This window comes from Adiantum capillus-veneris, chromosome 5, assembly GCF_014529385.1.
Source record: "Adiantum capillus-veneris isolate H3 chromosome 5, ASM1452938v2, whole genome shotgun sequence".
Lineage (NCBI taxonomy): Eukaryota > Viridiplantae > Streptophyta > Polypodiopsida > Polypodiales > Pteridaceae > Adiantum > Adiantum capillus-veneris.
The window spans coordinates 121,226,828-121,236,002 of NC_140935.1; positions in this window are offsets into that span (position 1 = coordinate 121,226,828).

Consider the following 9,175-nt stretch of genomic DNA (forward strand, 5'->3'; position numbering starts at 1 on the left):
TCATTGTGGTAGTACTCATTCTTTCTTGTCACCTAAATGTTTAAGGAGGTTAGGACTTAATCAACACCCTGCAAGAAAGATGAGAGTTGAATTAGCCAATGAAAAGGAGGTGTTATCTCAGTACACTGTGGGAAAAATAGATTTCAAGTTGGGAGAATACTCTACTTCTGCTACTTTTCGAACCTTACCCATAGGAATCTATGACGGAATTCTTGGAATGGATTGGTTAGCCAGTCATAATGCCAATATCCATTGTGCCCAAGAAAGTGTTACTTTTGTGGACAACCAAGGTCCAGAAGTCACTATTCAAGGCCAGAATGGACGACCAAAAGCTTACTTGGTCAAAGCTAATCGTCTTTTGAAAGGGTTACGCAAGGGTCAACAAATTTTTTTAGTCAAGCTAAACAAAGTAGAAAAATCTTCTTCCAACCCTGAACCAATGTGGCTAGAAGAATTTTCGGATGTTTTCCCTGTTGAAATTTCTGAACTACCACCACCTAGGGAGGTAGACCATGAAATCAAAATTTTTCCAGGTAGTGAACCAGTCTCAAGAGCGCCGTACAAGATGTCACTTCCAGAGGCTATAGAACTCAAGGAGCAGCTCAAACAATTGATTGAGCAAGGGTTTATCCGACCTAGTACATCTCCATGGGGTGCACCTGTTCTCTTCCAAAAGAAAAAGGATGGCTCTCTTCGACTTTGCATAGATTATAGGGGCTTAAATCAGGTTACCATCAAGAATAAATATCCAATTCCTCGTATTGATGAGATGCTCGGCAGATTACATGGAGCCAAAATATTCACAAAGATCGATCTTCGATCTGGCTATCATCAAATTCGAATCCAGGAGGCTGATATCTCCTAAACAGCTTTCAACACTCGTTATGGTCATTACGAATTTACAGTGATGGCTTTCGGACTTACGAATGCTCCTCAACTTTCAATCGTCTGATGCACGATATCTTTAGAGAATTCTTGGACGATTTTGTCCTAGTATTCTTTGATGATATCTTAATTTATTCCAAATCATAGGAAGAGAATGAAGGACATGTTAGGAAAGTGTTAGAGCTTTTACGCCGAAATAAGCTGTATGCAAAGAAAAGCAAGTACCTTCTTTACCCCTAAGGTCTGTTACTTAGGGTTTATCATTTCACCTGAAGGAGTCTTTGTTGACCCTGACAAAGTCAAAGATATTGTGGAATGGCCTCAATCCACTTCACAAACCGAAGTCAGAGGGTTCTTAGGTGTCACAGGGTGGTACAAGATCTTTGTAAAGGACTATGCTCTTAAAGCTGCACCACTAACCGATTTGCTAAAGAAAGAAGCTACGATACTTTGGGAAGAAAAACATGAATCGTGCTTCAAACAGCTAAAGGAGTATCTTGCTTCAGAACCTCTCTTAAAACTTCCAGGCTTTACCCAAGAATTCGAGGTGATCACGATGCTAGTAACCTTGCATTAGGAGGAGTCCTTACTCAAGAAGGAAGGACTGTAGCTTATACTTCTCTAAAGCTTACGATTCATGAAGTGAATTATACTACACATGATTTAGAATTGCTAGCAGTTATTCATGCTCTCAAGCTATGGAGACATTATCTATTGGGACGCAAACTCCAGTTGGGAACAGATCACAAGAGTCTTAAGTGGATTTTTACCCAACCTAACCTTAACATGAGACAGAGGAGATGGATAGAGCTCATGCATGAATATGATTTTGATATTAAATTTAGACCAGGTAAGGATAATGTTGTGGCAGATGCCCTAAGCCGTAAAGCTTTTCTGGGGGCAATTTCCATGGCTAAAAACCCTATTCTAGACAAGGTCTTGGATGCTGCTGTCAGAGATGCAGATTACCAGATGCTCGCTAGTATCCTACGTGAAGAGAGGGTATCATCAAATCAGCCTAAACCTCTACATTACTCCTTAGAAGATGGGAAAATTTACTATAGGAATCGACTATGCATACCTAAGGATATTAACCTAAGGAATGCTATCCTATATGAAGCACATGATGGCCCAACTTCAAGACATCCAGGTTATGCCAAAACCATCAATGCAATTCGCAGAAGTTACTATTGGCAAGGTATGAAGGGTGATGTCCTTCGCTATGTCAAGCAGTGTTTGTCTTGTCAAAGGATTAAGGCAGAGAGACTAAAGATGCCAGGTAAATTACATCCTTTAGATATTCCCCAAATGAAATGGGAATGTATTAGCATGGACTTTATCACCGGGTTTCCTTCTGTCCAAGCTGGCTATGATTCAATCATGGTCATAGTCGACTTGCTTACTAAAGTGGCTCACTTAATCCCAGTCAAGACAACCTTTACAACTTCAGATATTGCTCGTCTGTTTGTGAAAGAGGTTTTTAGAATTCATGGTTTACCCAAGAGGATTGTCAGTGATCATGATGCCAAGTTTACTTCAAAGTTTTGGGTATCATTGTTTCAAGCTATTGGAACCCAGTTATGTTTTAGTACTGCTTATCATCCTCAAACTGATGGCCAAACTGAAAGAGTTAATCAAGTAATTGAAGACATCCTTAGAGCCTACTACAATAGAGAACCTCGCAAGTGGATTCAATACCTATCCTTGGTAGAGTATGCATACAATTCCTCTACTCATAGAAGTATTGGAATGACACCTTTTAATGCTCTTTATGGTCAATAATGTTTATCACCTCTTAACTTTTCTGACCCCACTATAAGGGTAGAAGCCTCAAAGAAAATGCTTGAAGAAATGGAAGCTCAAACCAAAGCTATTCGAAGGGATATTCAAGCGGCTCAAGATTGACAAAAGAAGTACGCCGACTTACAAAGATCTGATCGGAATTTCAAAGAAGGTGACAAAAGTTTTCTTATGAGTAAAGCCCAAAAAGAGCAATCTGTCTCTCGAAAGGTATAAGAAGCTTAGCTACCGATATTGTGGACCTTACGAAATAATCAAGGTTGTAAGTGATCAAGCTTATAGACTAAAACTCCCTTCTCATCTCAAAGTGCATGATGTATTTCATGCAAGTCTATTAAAACCTTATGTATATAACCCTGACCATGTCCTTGATGATAAGAAAATCATTTTACCTGCTCAAGTTGTTCTACAACTCCAACCTGATACTATCCTAGAAACTCGAGAGAGAAAGCTTAGGAATAGATCCATCAAAGAACATCTTATCTTATGGAAGGATTTCCCTATAGAAGATGCTACTTGGGAAGATGAGACATCCCTTCTTAAGGATTACCCTTCACTATTCTTGAGATGAGGGCATCTCAAATTCTAAGTTGGGGAGATTGTAAGGTCTCTACTTTCAAATTGCACACAAGTTCTATTACGCATTTGTATTTTTTTGAACCATCACTCCTTATTTAAGATATTCGAGTTCAAATTATGAATCGTAGGTTGAGAAAACCTAGAAATTAAAATTTACGCTACAAAATTCTGACATGTTTAGTTGTATGAATCACTAACTAACTTATTGCAAGACTTATTTACTGATTGTAGAATTTTCTTTTACTACTGTAAAGTTTAACTTAAAAATATAAAGTAAATTATCATTAAAGAAATAAATAAAATAATTATAAAGACAAAAGAATACACAGGGATGACAAATGAAGGCACATGGATCACATAGGAGGGGACAAAGTGGGACACACTGTCACATGAAAAAGGAGAGGCTACTCTTGACTAATCTTAATGAGGGGGGGCTTGTGTGGCCTTATCTTTTGATGATAATGACAAAGTGGTCAAGCTCATGGGTACCACATGGATACCAAAAACGCAGGTATGATTTTTGGGGAATATATATATATATATATATATATATATATATATATATATATATATATATATATATATATATATATAAATTATTATTATTTTTTGAAAAAAAAAGTTTGACGTTTTCTTTTTTGCTATAAATAGAGCATTCATGCTCACACTTTAGACATAGAGATTGCCTCTATAGCACTCACGAAGTGCTGCCTATTCTCTTAGAGAGAAGGCGTCCACAAACCACTAAGAGAGCAAAAACTCTAGTGGACTAATAAGGTGCGTATTAATTGAGCATTCATTTAGTTTTAAGAAGGATATACTCTAATCTCTCTAATAGATTAGTAAGATTCAATTAGTTATGTGTGTGTGTGTGTGCTATCTTTTACTCTAAGTAAGATTCAATTAGCTTTAAGAAGGATATATATATGTGTGTGTGTGTGTGTGTGTGTGTGCTATCTTTTAATCTAATCTTTCTAATGGATAGTACGATTCAATTAACTTTAGAAAAGATGTGTGTGTATGTTTTCTCTTACTCTACTCTCTCTAAGTATACCTACTCTCTCTAGTTAGTGCATCTTCACTATTAACTTATGTATGGTTAATTGAAAGTCAATACATAAGAGAACTCATCATATTCTTATTATACATGATGAGATTCTCATTCAAAAATTTTATTGTCAATTAGATTAAGTAGAATTTTGAATAATACTAAAAATTGATTTAGTTAAAGTATAGAAATTGAAGTTAGAATTGAATTAGAATTGTGAAGCATAAAAGTAATGCATTCCTAAACGTTCACTCATAGTTTACACATTTAATTTTTGATTAATTACGATTAGCAAATATTTGATGTATAGAAATTAGATGTAAAACAACAACAATAAGTGTGGATCCGAGTTGGCGAGGGTTCAAATTACAGACTCTATTTGGAAACAAGGAGATTACAAGATAAATTGACCAGTTTAAAGTTCTAAGTGTATAATATAAGTGTAGTACAAAAAAATGGCTCCAAAGCGTGCTCGAACCCAAGGTGCTAATGATCATGAAGCTGGTACAAGTAATGGTGGAACCCTTGCGGAACATACTATGTCTCCACCAATCGGACCAATCAGAGCTATGGTACAAGTTAGTATTGCAGTTTCAAGTTATGCATCATTGCATATGCGAGACCATTGGAATATATTATTTACCTTATGAAAAGAAAACACGAACCGAAACCACGGGGCTTAACCCAAGAAACTCGTCATATGTTTGAGAAGTAGGAAAGATTGTCTGGTTAAAGTGGTTGCTATAGGAAAGAATGTTTGTCCAAAACCTTCGGTATGGCTTCTCTCAAGTCTCTCTACTTATTAGCGCTGGTATTATGTGGCAGTTGCCGAGGCATGAGATGACGCCAAGGATGGCACTGCTGATGCTGTGGTGGGAGTACACCCAGATTAGCCCAGCTGGATACTGCAATTTTGTTTTGCCGTGGCGTGAGGATGACGCCCAGATTGGCACCGTTGTTGTTGTGACGGGAGTACGTTCAGATTAGCACAACGAATACTTGTCAAGCGGTATGGGATGTTCATGAGGACAAGGGTTTTTATAAATAATGTATACACCGATCGGACATAATAGCGTCAGTAGAGATTCTTAAGTGAACCTAATACAAGGGTTGTTGGTTTAAAATTGGACGACTTCTTGTTTGACTATTGTTTGTAATACTGTTTGAAGGGCTGTTTTAACGAACCAGTATCATAAATAAAGTAAAGGAACATGTATGTTTAAACAGTGTGGTAGTAATTAGATAACAAAATAAGGGTGAGTGCGGGGTGGAAAGTGGGAGAATGATACCCGACGGTATCATTCTATGGACGGGTGGACCCGATGAGTCGGGTAACTTTCCAACCCTAATTTTTTTTTTATTAGTCATAAATCTTAAAAGAGACAAACCTTGGCGGCTGTGCTTTTGAAACATGGAGAAAAAAGCGCACAGGTTGGTCACTCTAAGATTTATACTTTTAGGTATAATTGAGTATAGATAGTTTTTAGATAGGGTTATGGTGGTCACGCTCCACCATAGCGAGATAGGACCAATCCTTCACTAATGGTTCATGCCCGTGGCTACGTAGTAGCTAAGGCAATGTCCGTTGGTTTTTACTTATTAGGATTGGAGACCTATCAAAGGTACTCCGCTCCTCTCGACAAGGGGGAGGGACCTCACAGTGATCATATGTCATTTTTGTGTTGTGATCCTTGTAGAACTTTTAATTTTGTGAAAATTCAATTTTTGTGAAAATTTTCCAAAAATAAAAAGTTTTTGACCCCCGGTATGGTCTAGGATCGACCGGCTCGTCAAACTGTGCACTGAGCCAAGTTTCCTTAAAAATAGGGTCCGGACATCGCAGGCTGCTATTTAAGGGAGGTAATCGTATCTACCTGCAGGTCTGTCTCGAGTTAGTAAGTTTCAGAATTAAGTTTGGGTTAGTATAAGTCTAGGTTGCCTAAGGTTAGCATTTCGTAAGATATGTATGGCATGAATGTGGATGTGCATGCATGGGTATGCATGGGCATGGATGTGCATGCATGGACATGTGTCCCCATCATGGGTATGCATGGTCATGGGTATGCAGGGACATGTGTCCCCATCATGTATGGCCATGGGTCATAAACATGGCTAGTCTTGTGACAAGTGTTAGGTTAGGCATGGAGAATGTAGCATGGCCTAGATAAGGTATCACATGGGTCAAGAGTGAGGTGTGGCCTAGTATGGGCAATGGAGCATGGGCTTAGGACACGACACCCCCTCAAATTAGAAGAAACCTAGCGCCACCTTTCCTTGCGGAATTCGATTTTGCAAGTGTGAGAGATAGAGAGAAAGAGAGAGAGGGAGTATTAGGCAAGTGATATGGGATTACTAAGGACACCTCACTAGGAAACCCCCACACCTAGCATGGCACGTGGAGGTGTGTGTGTGTGTGTGTGTGTGTGTGTGTGTGTGTGTGTTATGGGATCTCTAGATCCAATTTTTAGCAAGGTAGATCAACCCTCTTTGAGGGGGATGCCTATATAAGTGTAGCTCACCCCTCTCTAGTAGACACACAACCCCCAAGTCTTACAAGAAGGTGCTCCTGCCGGAGCTTCCATTGGAGGAGCTTACCTACATCAATTAGCACACACAAGGAGGCTTAATTAAGGTGATTAATTCAAGTTATGTTACTCTAATTTCTCCTTAGCCTCTTCTCTTATGTTGATCCTACCCTATTCTATTATTTCTACTAGGAGCTGGTTATAACATGGTTTCTACTCCCTAGTGTCTATTAATGCGGGTGATTATCAATAGACTCATACCTATTGATCATTCCCTTCCTTGACGGATTAAGAGCACTAAAGATACCCTAATCTCTCAAGGAGATCTAAATTCTCTTAATTATGTATAATTAATGATAAATTGTTTCCTACCCACTTATGTGATTTTAGTACATGATTCAGAAGGAATTAATCTCCCCTCTTATGCTCTAGTTAATACATGATTAAAGGGTGAAATCAATCTCTCTTTGTGCATTATATTTCTGCATGATCATGTTCCCTTGAGCATTAGATATTATGTATGATCAAAGTTCTATTTGCACTAATCTAATTGCACATATTTATGGATGGTAAAGTAGATTTTGATCCTCTCTTTCACCCAAGTCTATGCATGGTTATAGACATACATTGTGCATACTACTAATGAGTCAAAAGTGATGCATGGATGTGATTCCTATATTGAATATGGTGGATGTAGTTATGGTAGAATTATGGTAAAGATTATGCATGTGTGTTTATGGTAAGCTTGTTTCCTTCATTCATGGTCAAGTGACTAGATTAGGGAAGAATAACCCTCCTTTCCATGTAACATTAGATACCTAATTATGGAAAGAATCCTTTTACTCTAAATCACTTGTGCATTACAATATGTCAATTAATCTTAGCTAGTTTCCCCCTTGTCAATGTTGCTTTACACAAGTTTATATATGATTAACCATAATTCAAATCAACTTCTACTTGAGGAAAGCTATGGCTTAAAAGCATTTCACACTCTCTTAGATGTAGAGTATAGTTATGAGTAAGATTAAATACTCTTTTTCCTAATCCTTGTGTATGCTTAATCATTGTTGATATGGTTACTTGATACCATATTTTAGCCCTTTTTTCGGAGTTTTTCTAACCCAAATTAGTGAGATATGGCCCCCAACAGGACACGTTTTGGTGGTGCCAACGACCGCGAGGTGGGAACTAGTAACATGGTGAATAGCGGTAAAGCACCGATGAGAGAAGAAAATCCGGCCATCTCACAAGGTATCGAGGAGGAAATTCATGAGGTAGGATGATTTTATTTTGTAGCTTACATAAGCATTGCATTACGGTAACTTTAGGAATGTCTAAACTCCTCAAAATATGTTGGAAATCCAACTGAGACAATGGCATTAGTATTTTAATGATTTTATCTAAGTTTAAGTTTATTAAATGGGAAAGAAATGTTTTATGAAAAGACTGTTTGAGGTAGAAAAGAATGATTGCTAGGAAAAATTACTTCAACCCAAATTCATTCATTATTCCCCTATTGATCACAGGGCGGTAGCTCACGAAGTTATCACAGGAGCTAAATCCACGCCTTGCTTTTGATGCGGTGGGTACATGATTTTATCCAGAGAGTTACTCCAAGAATTGGGTGGATCATGGACTCGTTGTATGGGCAACCAATTGAAAACGGGTGAAGCTGTTAACACTCGCTAGAGGTCCTCATGACTCCAGGACATTGAAATTTTTAATGAAGTAATGTTTGTTGAGTACTTTTTCCTAGGAAATATATGTTTTGGTGCTGATTTTTCTTGATTGAAGGGAATTGTCTTAAAGAGCTTGGGCCAAGGAAATATAAAGGAACCCTAAGTGTTGAACAACAATGTGTTAGTAATTAGGCCACACAAAGACTCTGTGTGAGTGTGGGGTGGAAAGTGGGGGCTTGGCTTAGGTTGCCAAAGCCTACGCGACAGGTGGTCCCAATCAATCGGGAACTCTCTTTCCTGTGTGATAGAGTACTAAATTAGATATCTTATTACGCCAGAGCAGTAGAGACTCGATGTATGCGCCTTTGAAAGCTAAGGGGAAAAAGGAACCAAGGTTTCTTCTCCTCCTAGAAGATGAGATTAGGACCAATAGTACGTAGTTATGCTTCCCCTGTGGGGCGAAGCTATATTCCTTTCATTGATGGCTTGGACTCAGCTCACTAAGTGATGGGAGACCATCCACTGGTTTTCTTCTTAGCCAATTTTTGTTTGCTTCCGCATAGGATCTAGCAATCATCAAGTGTCCTCTAGTTCGGTCAAGCAGAGCTGGGGAGGGGACCTCACAGCTTGTATTAGAGCTTAGGGTTCAAAGCCTAGGT